Consider the following 11,527-nt stretch of genomic DNA (forward strand, 5'->3'; position numbering starts at 1 on the left):
AAAGTGTCTGTTTAACCTAACCTTAGTACAAGGTCTATTGGTGTCCTCAATTTTATAGAGGTTAGCCACCCGAAGTCAATAAGAGACAAAGAAATAATCCAAGCAGCCTAAACTGTTTAGCCTGACCGTGGTAAAGTCTAACGGGGGACCTTAAATTTTATATAATAATAATAATACAGGCAACTACCTAACCACTACCGGGCCGCCTAACCTAACCACTACTTTCGCCGGAGGTTTCGTCACGCTCCCCGATGGCGAAATCCTCCATTACAGCAAAAGTGTCTGTTTAACCTAACCTTAGTACAAAGTCTATTGGTGTCCTCAATTTTATAGAGGTTAGCCACCCGAAGTCAATAAGAGACAAGGAAATAATCCAAGCAGCCTAAACTGGTTAGCCTGACCGTGGTAAAGTCTAACGGGGGACCTTAAATTTTATAGAATAATAATAATACAGGCAACTAACCAACCACTACCGGGCCGCCTAACCTAACCACTACTTTCGCCGGAGGTTTCGTCACGCTCCCCGATGGCGAAATCCTCCATTACAGCAAAAGTGTCTGTTTAACCTAACCTTAGTACAAAGTCTATTGGTGTCCTCAATTTTATAGAGGTTACGTCTGAAGTCAATAAGAGACAAAAGAAAATAATCCAAGCAGCTCTAAACTGTTTAGCCTGACCGTGGTAAAGTCTAACGGGGACCTTAAATTTTATAGAATAATAATAATAATGCTGGCAAGTAACTAACCAACCACTACCGCCGCCTAACCTAACCATTATTGCCGGAGTTTTCGTCACGCTCCCCGATGGCGAAATCCTCCATTACAGCAAAAGTGTCTGTTTAACCTAACCTTAGTACAAGGTCTATTGGTGTCCTCAATTTTATAGAGGTTAGCCACCCGAAGTCAATAAGAGACAAAGAAATAATCCAAGCAGCCACCACTATCTAGCCTCTAAACTGTTTAGCCTGACGTAGAGTTTTTTAATAAATCTGGTGATATGGAACCACACACAACCCCCTTAACCTGGGATAATGCAATCAAATGGATAATTGCTAACTATTCTCAGAGATAATGCAATCAAATGGTTAGTTGCTAACCGGGGGCTGCGCCCCCGGACCCCCTGTGTTAGATACTGTATTTGGTCATGATGAATTGTTTATTAGACTATAAGAAATCCTCTTCCTTCTTGTATTGGCAAGGGAGTTTGCTTTAACTTAGGTATGCTAGCCTAAGTAAAAATAGACACGGAGCTGCGAAGACCTGATTCTTTTGCTGCATGTTTGAGTCTGCAACTTTGTTGTGATAAGACACTCAATCCTAGTGATTGTACTTACTCAACATAGTGACGGTGTAATTACCATCACAGATTGTACGGGAAATTCCAACTTTGGAAAAAACAAATATTTGGCCTACCCAAATTTTGACTACTACCCGTGCGTCTACGTCCTGGATTGGCCAATCAGTGGTGCCCCACGGTGGCGTGATACATGCACGTTTACTGCGGTGCTCTGATTGGCTGACCGAACGTGGCGTGGTAGGTAGGCTGTTTCTACTCTCTAAGTCCTCTTCTTTCCTTTTTTCATCCCCCTCATGCACTCCGTTCTTTGAACGGGAGGCGGGACTTCGCGATACGGTCGATCCGGCAAGGGAACCTGTGATAGTGCAGGGCACCCCTTGTCCGGGGGTCACCGGTAGGTGGCAACTTTTAGATATTACTATAGTCACAGGTAACCTGGGTGCAGAGCCCGACGCCCGTCCAAGAGGGGGGGGCGGGGTCACTGCTCCCAGGCAGGAGCCCTGTGTTATAGGTAGGATTAGATGTAATCAAGAAGATGACAACTAGCATTAGAATAAAACATAGAGATAAGGGACACTCTATTGGAAGGGAAAAGTGGCAGAAATCACTTACAACAAACTGCAAGTCCCACTAACTAGAATATTCAGCACCAATGAAGGTTTTAAAGTAATCTGTAAAGATGACTTTGATTCAGATAAAATCCTTTCAAAAGAAGCAAGAGATATATTTTACAATGAAGGCCTTATTGTTGTCATGCCACCAGAACAAAAAGCAAAAAGATCAGTTTTTGTTCGTCAAGTCGATCAAGAGATCGGGAGGAAGACCTGAAAGAAGAACTGGAACGCCAAAATAGGTGGATGAAGATTGAAGAAGTCATTAAGATAAAGGACTATACTCATGTTTGAAGAAGTGTCAATGGCTGAGAAAGTTTTACAACAGGGCTTTCTAATATTCAACATGTCAGTCACACCACATCAAATAAAGAAGGAGACATTCATCAGTCTGCAAACTTGCTTCTCCTGCTACAAATATGAAGAACACACAACGAGAGACTGTCCGGAAAAAGAAAAAAGTACTGCTCAGATTGTGCAGGCGACGACCATACCTACACTGAATGTAAGAATACACATGTTGGCTGTCTCAACTGTAAGAGAAACGGGAATGCATACATAGGACATAGGACGTTAGCAATGGCATGCCCAATAAAAAACACATGATAAAGTACAAGGAACAAGAAACAAGGAAAAAGGAACAAGACAAGAAGGATACGACATACGTCGAAATAGCCAAGAGAGCGGTCCAAGAGGCTCATAGACCAGAATCCACAGTATTAAACCTAAGTGAGCCAATACATGATAAGGTAATGATTAGTATGATCCATGCACATTTGCACAATATCATTGCACCCGGATCATACAATGAGGAATTAAGGAAAATGTTTAAATTGAATAACCTACCAGAGATGATATTTCCAGAGAATCCACAATCCGAAAAACTATTTCAGACAACATATGCAAGCGAACTGAGAGAAAGACTACATCAAGACGAACAAAGGTTTGAGCAAGGAGCAACAGCTGATACACAAGGAACACAAGCGACTGATAGAGATCCCAGACAAATGACTAGAAGTGACAAAGAGAAGATAGAAATAACAAAAGGACAGACAAAGGAGTGAGGAGGAGAGAAGATAAGATGGAAACTGATCACAATATACAACCTGAATCTGCTGAAGAAATTGGATTAAAAGTTATCACTACAACAAAACATGGAATCCCAACATCGAGACCAACAGGAGGGACAATAGTAAAAACTGTGAAGGAGGGATATACAAGTGGACATATCAAGAAAAATCCCTAAGTGAAGATTATGTCTGGTCACTAATTACTACGGACAAACTAAAGATTACGGCCAAAGACTTTAAAATAGTAGACCCGTCAGAGTATAGAAGAGTCAGAAGCGGGAAACAGGATGATAGGTCTCCACTCCAACTGCCACAATCCAAGTATAAGAAATAATGGACAATAGACAAACAGTAAGAACTTTAAGAATAATACAACACAACGTAAGAAACTGGAAGACCGAGAGAATTAACCTAAGTAATATATATCGCGAAATTGACCCTGACATTATACTAATAAACAGTCACGGTGAGACAGAAAACAACAACATAAAACTCTTTAACTATTATGTAAACCAAAGAAATAAATCGGGCGAGAAAAATGACGGAGAAGGATAGCGGTTAAAAAGAAACTTAAAATTTAAACTAATTGATGACTTCCAGGATGAATTTCTAGCAATAAAAATAAATACAACTCAAGGAGACGTAATTATTGCTACTACTTACCTATAGAAGACCTATTAAAATTGGCTAACAATAGTCATCCGATGTACATCTTAGGAGACTTTAACGCCAGACATAGGATTTTTGACAATACAAATAATAACGTCGTGGGAAACGCCCTTAATCAATTAATAAATTTAGGGAAAATCAATCATCTGGGTCCTAACTTTCCAACCTGGAGAAATCACAATACACAATCGACACCAGACAAAATTTTTACCAACAACAAAGCCTTTTTCAATTACCATATAATACAGGCAGTGACCATCTGCCAATTATACTAACACTGTCAACAAGCCCCATACAGATACCAATAAAAAAGAGACTGAAAATGAGTAAAACAGACTGGGACAGCTTCAAAGACGACTTAAGTAATCACCACTCGATTAACCTACAAGGGAAAACAACAGAAGATATAGACTCAGAAATGGACAGACTGCACCCAGCAATAAAAACATCTATAACCAAACACACTCCTACTTCACACTTTAGAACATTACCCAACAACAGACTACCAGAAGAAGTTAAATTAATCCAGACCTATTACAATGAAATAAACAGGTATATGGAAAGACACGGCAGTAACAGATGGCTATTGTTACGAGTTGGGGATTTAGAATATAGTTATACGTCTACCCAGATCCCAACAGGTAACAACAATAAAAAACAAAGACAATCGGACTATAAAAGGGTAGACAAAGGATGCGAGTTTTCGTTGTATATAATAGAGTACCATAAATCCCTTAACAAAATATTCAGCTTATAAATTACCCTTAACCAAACTTAACCTAAACATTAACAGTATATACATATTAATAAACATAAAACAATCTCGAAGCAAGTGGACGTGGGGAAATTAATACAAGAGATACTAGTACTTAAGTGAGGAGCTGAGATGGCTGACGAGTAAGGCTGAGTATTGTAGAAGACGGTAGGTAGTCACTGCACGTACGTAGGTTTAGAGGATAGATGATCCTGTGGTCACTTCCCAGAGCCAAGTGCTCTCCTCGAATTGGAGGTGACGCAACAACCAGGATAGGGAGAAGGGAAACCTCGGAGTGGTAACTAAGACGAGTCATACTCGTGTCTCGTCCCTAGATGGCGTTGCTCGTGGTGCTGGGTAGGTAGATCAGGACAATAGATGGCGTGCTTCGTAGTGCTGGGTGGAGGGGTTCGTAACACACCCTCCAAAGACCTCCGTAGCGCGGGCGCGAAGGAGGTGATCACCTGGTGCGTCTGGAGAGTAGCTGCTGCATTTCCACTGGAGCTCGGGATAAGGAGTCTGCAATCAGGTTATAGGGCTGGGTGAGGAGAGCCCAGCGGAGGATTCGCTGGTTGGAGGTCTTGTTGGTTTGGATGAACGTGAGTGGGTTATGGTCGGTGAAGACTAGGGTTGTTTGTGGGCAAGACTGGAGGTAACATTCAAACTTCTTTATTGCCAACACCAGAGCCAAGGCCTCCTTCTCTATGGTCGAGTAGTTGGTCTGATGTTTTTTCAACTTGGCGGAGTAATATGCCACAGGGTGAAGAACATCAGTGGTTGGGTCGGGTTGTAGGAGCACAGCCCCACTCCGACACCCTAGCGTCGATTTGCAGATGGAAGGGCGAGGTGTAGTCAGGCTTGGAGGCAAGGAAGGCTTTGAGGCGGTGGAAAGACTGGTCGCACCTCTGGTTCCAGATGTAAGGGACCGCAGAACTGGTAAGGTCTGTGGGGTCCGGCCACGCTGGAGAAGTTACTGCAGAACCGACGGTAGTAGCCGCACATCCCCAGGAAGCGCATGAGTTCCTTCCTCGTCCTTGGAGTGGGGAAGGACAAGATGGCTCTAACGTTTGCGTCCTTGGGTCTCACCATACCATGCCCAACGATATGTCCCAGGTAAGTCACTGAGGCCCGGCCAAAAGCAGATTTAGCCAGGTTTATGGTGAATCCAGTCTCTTGCAGTCGTGCAAACAGTATCTCCAAACGCACCAGATGTTCGTCCCAGCTGTCCGACACCACCACCAGGTCATCCAGGTAGGCGAACGTCCCACCTAGGTCCTGAATTAGGAAGTTGATGGCCCTCTGGAATGTGGCCGGAGCATTAGAAAAGCCAAACGCCATAACCAAATATTGAAAAGACCAAATGGAGTTATAAATGCCGAGATTATTTTGGCCCTATCCGTGAGTCCCACTTGATAATATCCTTTCAATAAGTCCACCGTACTGATAAATTTGGCACAGCCTATGCTGTCTATTATATCTTCAATCAAAGGTAAAGGGTAGGAGTCTGAGACAGTGACCTGGTTCACTTTACGATAATCGGTACAGAAACGAAAAGTGCCATCGGGTTTTGGAATGAGAAGGCAAGGTGAAGCCCAGGGGAGGTACTAGGCTCAGCTAAGTTATGTTTAACAAAAATCTACCTCCTTTTCATAATCTCTTTTTTTTGTGGATTTAGTCGATAGGCTGATTGCCTAATGGGTTGTACATCATCCGAGATTAGCTTAATATCATGTTTAAGTATATTGCAAAACCCTGGGAGGTCTGATGTGACTTTAGGAAATGTTGATAATAACTTAGTGAGATCTTTTGCTTGAGATGGATTCAGAACAGAAAAATACTCATCCAAGTTGTTGAGTATGTGACTGTTAGTAGGGTTTTCTTTAGGTAGAGGGAAGTCTAAATTCAGAACAATACTCATCAGTTGTTGGTATGATAGTAGTGTTTCTTTGGGTGGAAGTCTAAATTCTCAATAGGTCCATATCATCTATGTCGGCTCAGCCTAATAAACCGTATGCAATACAGGTTGACTTATAACCTCTGGGATATCTTCCTCAGCTGCCTGGAGATAGTAAGATTTCGCTGAAGTTAATGTGAACAAGTTGTGAATCTTTTTCTGCGATCAGGAGTATGGACTATATGGTTGGGGAGGAATGGTTTATTAAAACTATATAGGGACAATGAAAACTTTTAAGGAGGCACTGGAATAGGTAGAAAGAGTAACACTGTCACTGGAAAATAAATCTTTAACCTAATTTGAGTTAGGACTTCACCATTTTCTTGGACTTTTTTAAGTTATTTAAACAATAGTTGGACTTCGAATTGATTTGTCCCTTAAAGTGTCAATGTATTGCATTGCAAAACAATAGATAGGTGTCAAACCACTGCTCCTTTATGCAAGGGTCCCCTTATTTGTCTCCCACTTGTATGCTCGAACGGGAGAAACCCCAATGACACTCTACCTAGGAACCATTCCTGATGAAAAATAACAAGTCTGCTTTCCATCCATCCTTTTGGTGTTCTATTTTTGACATTGATGTGCAATGGTCTGAATCTTTCATCACCTGTTTGAAAGATTGCTCGTAAAATTGGTGCTGATCGGATTGGATCTCTTTTAGGAATGCTTACTGAAGTCGAAAAGGTGCAAAAGATGTTTGGTCCGTTTTAGTATTGCTTTTAAGGAAAAGCCTCAGGATAACGATATTACTGGTATCCACCTTTGCATGACAGGAATTGATTTCCCTTCTTAGTCTTGTGTGGGCTTTTAATCCACAACAATCTTTCAAATAGGTGAAATACTGAAGTTCGGAAGCAATAAGACTGCTGGTATCTTTTTCATTTAGTTTCTGCATTTGACAAATATGTTGAAGATTTTTGGTATTTGACATCCTTCGTCCGAATATCAAGCCGTGTTGGAAGCTTTATATATTTTCAAGTTAAAATGTCACAAAATACCATCATAGAGCAAAGGGCAATTAATGCTGGTCTGACTGAAGTTAGGAATTACCAGTGTATTTCAGACCACGTGTCTAGATGGGCAAGCTCAGGGCCTATAGGCCCTCATCAAAACCATCATGATAATAAAAGCTTAGAAGGTGTTGGAATATTTCACCCTCAACTGCTGCATGATGAAGTTGGTCAAGATGGATCAGATTGTTGGGCTTTAACAGGCTCATCATACTAATTGTCTTGATATTACGGATCTTCTACCAGGTAGGAAATAATGAGAAGGTGGTTTTTAGACAGAAGGCCCATTTCACACTCTGTGACCGGGTGACAGCACAAAGATGGGGAAAAGATGAGAATAATTTCTTCAAGGTCAGTGGTGGAGTTGACGGGTAAGGAGAATCGACTGTATCTTTATATTGGGAACCACTAGATCTCCTACAAGTCATTGCAATAATAAGTAGATGCACCGCACACAGGCATTGGGTCCTCATATAGCTATTGCACTTCCCAGTAATCAAGGGACATTGGAGTGCACTTTAGCTAAGGATAGGGAAGAATGGATGAAGATCTGAAATTAGAACACTCTCATTGAAAATAAATGCAGTGAATATATCAGGAATGACATTAAACAGGAGGATGGTGTGCTGCGCCCGTATCACGTAGTACGAATAGGAAAGAACGAGACCCTCCTATGATTGATTTTTTCCTCCTTAGGTGAATGAAGAGAGAAGAGATCCTGAAGTGGGGCCTTTCCATTGGTATTGCTATTAGTTTGGACTTGGGATCGAGACGCTATGCGCCAATTCTCGACACTTTGGGTGTTTACAATTCTGGATCATATGGCACAGGTTTTTAGTAGAACTAAGTAAACAGGTTGCCGCCAGAGAATGGGTGTGGGGAGACGCTCGACCTACCACTCCGTTCCCAAGAGTTATCATCAGAGACCTAACATGTCAGGAAGTACGTTCTCTGCAGTGACTCCTGTACCATGTGCACATCCAATAGCTCTAACCTTGCCCCTAAATTAACCTCATCACGCTCCTCCACATGCTTCAAGATGTGAGAAATGGTATCTTAACTCTTCCACTCCTCAGGACTACTGGGTTAACAAATCCTATGAAATGTGCAAACAGTCTCTAGCCCTCTAACCATACAACAAAAAACCTAAGCACTGAGCAAACTCAACAAGGTATGGGAAAATGGTTTTTGGATTAGTTTAAAACCTGCCAGTATCCATCTGTGATAGCATATGAGGTGAGGATATTCTTTTTTGCGTTATCATAGTCATCAGTCTGGTCTTATAAGCAGTTATAAACTCTACAAACCTTACGCCTCAATTTAAAGACCTACTTTGGCACCCACACCTGGTCACATACAGCCCTCCATTCTTCAGCTATTTCTCAAAAGTCCTAAATGGCCCGTCCATATCAGATTCATCAAACCGAACAAAGCTGTTAGCAAGTTAAAGCAGCCTGAATTTCTCTCTTAAAATACCACTTCCTTCGATCCTAAACTCCGATGTTAAAATTTGACTATATCTCTCTTCTTTAGTTCTTTCGAGTCAACTTATCCTGTCAACTTGGCCCCCACGTTCCATCATTTCCTCATGCTCAACAGCACTGTTCAAACCTTCCCTCATGCTCAACTTGTGTGCTCCAGCAGCTGTTCGACTCCTGCTCCTTTCGGTTCTTTCATTTTTGATTTGGAACTCAAGACCTGGTAATTTTCAGTTCTAGAGCGTCTATTCGTTGTGTTTCTTTATTGAGGCCTAGCCAGACCCTGGAAACAACTCTGGTGAGGGTGTGGATAGTGGTTGGATTTCTTGGACATAGAGCGTTAATCTATCAACAGCGGATTCTTTTAAAACTTCATGTTGAACCAGCCTTCAATCACATGATTTTTTTAACAACATTTTCCATCAAAATCCAGTTAACGAAATGGGATATTATAATGGTTATTCTTCTTTCATTCTTTTCTTCAGGATATTAACACGTAATTTAACTGCGGAAGGATTCCAATAAATATGGAATCAAGGCTTTCTAAAGGGTGGCCATTGTTAAGAAAAATATTGGGATAAATTAACTAATGGTCCAAAAGATAAGATAAGTGGATAACTGAAATATCACGGCGATGGATGACAGAAAGTCCGAAAACTAACCAAAGTTATACCTAAGGAAATTGCTTATGATTATTGTTCTTCTGGGAAGATCCTTAGATAAGGATAAGAGACTTGAGAGGTGGGAGCGTATTACGGCATTATTATAAAGATCGGATTAACAACCCGCAGTATATACTTGAAGGAAGGAGCGTATTACGGCATTAATAAAGATCCGTCATTAACAACCTGAAATTATGCTTGGTAGGGCGTATTGCGGCAGCATTAATATAAAATCCGGATTAACAACCCTGATAAATGGTGCCAGAATTGACCCTGAATGAGATAATAGGAAAAGAACAATAATTGAAGCACATAATTGGGGTCCTGGTAGAGCGGGGCGTCCCCAAGATATCACTTCACCGTAGGCTTCAAATGACTATGGGAACAACCTACTCTGGGTAAGTGCGGCATTAAACAGATCCAGTTCACTTCCACTCGATAAGACTTACAACTGCCACGTGTAATAACCATAGGTAAACCTTATGACCTTGGGAACCTAATATCCCCCGTCTATCGCACTCTTACTGTACATCTAATGCAATATAACCAAACATATGAAGGCTTTAAACCACCTAAACAATTGTGAGCAAGTGACTGGGAGAATAATTAACACTTTGGAAGTAACAAGGGAGGAAGGAATATGGTGCACTTAGGTCGTGTCCTGTCACAGTCGCCATTTATTCTGAGTTGAGGATTTAGAATATGGATTATACATCTACCCAGATCCCAACAATTGGCACATAATAAAAACAAAAGACAATCGGACTATAAAAGAAAGGGTAGACAAAGGATGCGAGTTTCGTTGTATATAATGAAGTACCATAAATCATTAACAAATGTTAAGCTATAAATTACAGCAAACAGGCTTCCTTCTTTAACGTATATACTTATTAATAAACGCATGAACAATCTGACAAGTGGATAGGAATTAATACAGAGATACTAGTATTTGGTAGTGGAGCTGAGGATGGTGACAGGTAGTGAGTATTGTATGAAAGACGGTGGGTAGTGATGCACTTTGGTTTGAGTGATGATCCTGTGGTCCTTTGGGAAAGTGGTCTCTCCTATAATTGGGTGGCACAACAACCAGGATTGGGAAGAAGCATGAGTGTGCTCGACAGGTCGTCTGAATTGTCTCGTCTAGATAGAGTTGTATCGTGGTGCTGGTGGGTAGATCAGGACCAATAGATGGCGTGCTTCTACCGTAGTGCTGGAGGTGGGAGGGTTCATCAACACTATATCGACACAGATATTTTCTAGATAAATTAAGACGCATGTAAGGAGACAAACAATAAAAATGGAGATGATATTATAATGGCGGCTGACATGACTAAGAACTTCCATTTTGGACTTCCATAAACAAGATGAGGCTATGGTAAAAACACCATACATTAAAGACCGATGGAACAAAATTGCTGAGAAAATAGACAAGAGTCAGCATTCAAAGGGAATGGGTGGATTTTTAAAATATCAGATAAATGAAAGTTTTGATAAAGTGATGAACACGAAGAAAAGGATAGAAAGAAATGGAAGACAAATACCATAGAATCCCTCCCCAAAGACAATATATAGACTATAACCTTGTTACTAATAATCAAATAATAACTTCATAAATAATTACTATCTGAGAATTTAAGGAAAAAGCCCCTGAGCTCACAGGTAATACACGAAATATGATCATGAATCTACCTGAAACATTTTAAATACTATTTCAATAAACATTTATAACGCATGTAATAACTGGTACTTTCCAGACAAACTAAAATATGCTAAAATGATATTTATTCTAAAGAGGTAGAGACAATGAAATAAACTACAGGCCAATATCTTTATTGAAATTGCAGGAAACTATTAAAAATATTAAATTCAAGACACTATAACCTTTTTAACTTTTAACATGGGAAAACTAACAACGAAGCAACATGGATTTATGCCCAATAAAATACCTAACTGCAATAGCTATAATAACACGGAAATAATTGCAATAGAAAAAAGCAAGAATGTAACAGCAATACGTAACTTC

Source organism: Homarus americanus, unplaced genomic scaffold (assembly GCF_018991925.1).
Source record: "Homarus americanus isolate GMGI-L3 unplaced genomic scaffold, GMGI_Hamer_2.0 scaffold28748, whole genome shotgun sequence".
Lineage (NCBI taxonomy): Eukaryota > Metazoa > Arthropoda > Malacostraca > Decapoda > Nephropidae > Homarus > Homarus americanus.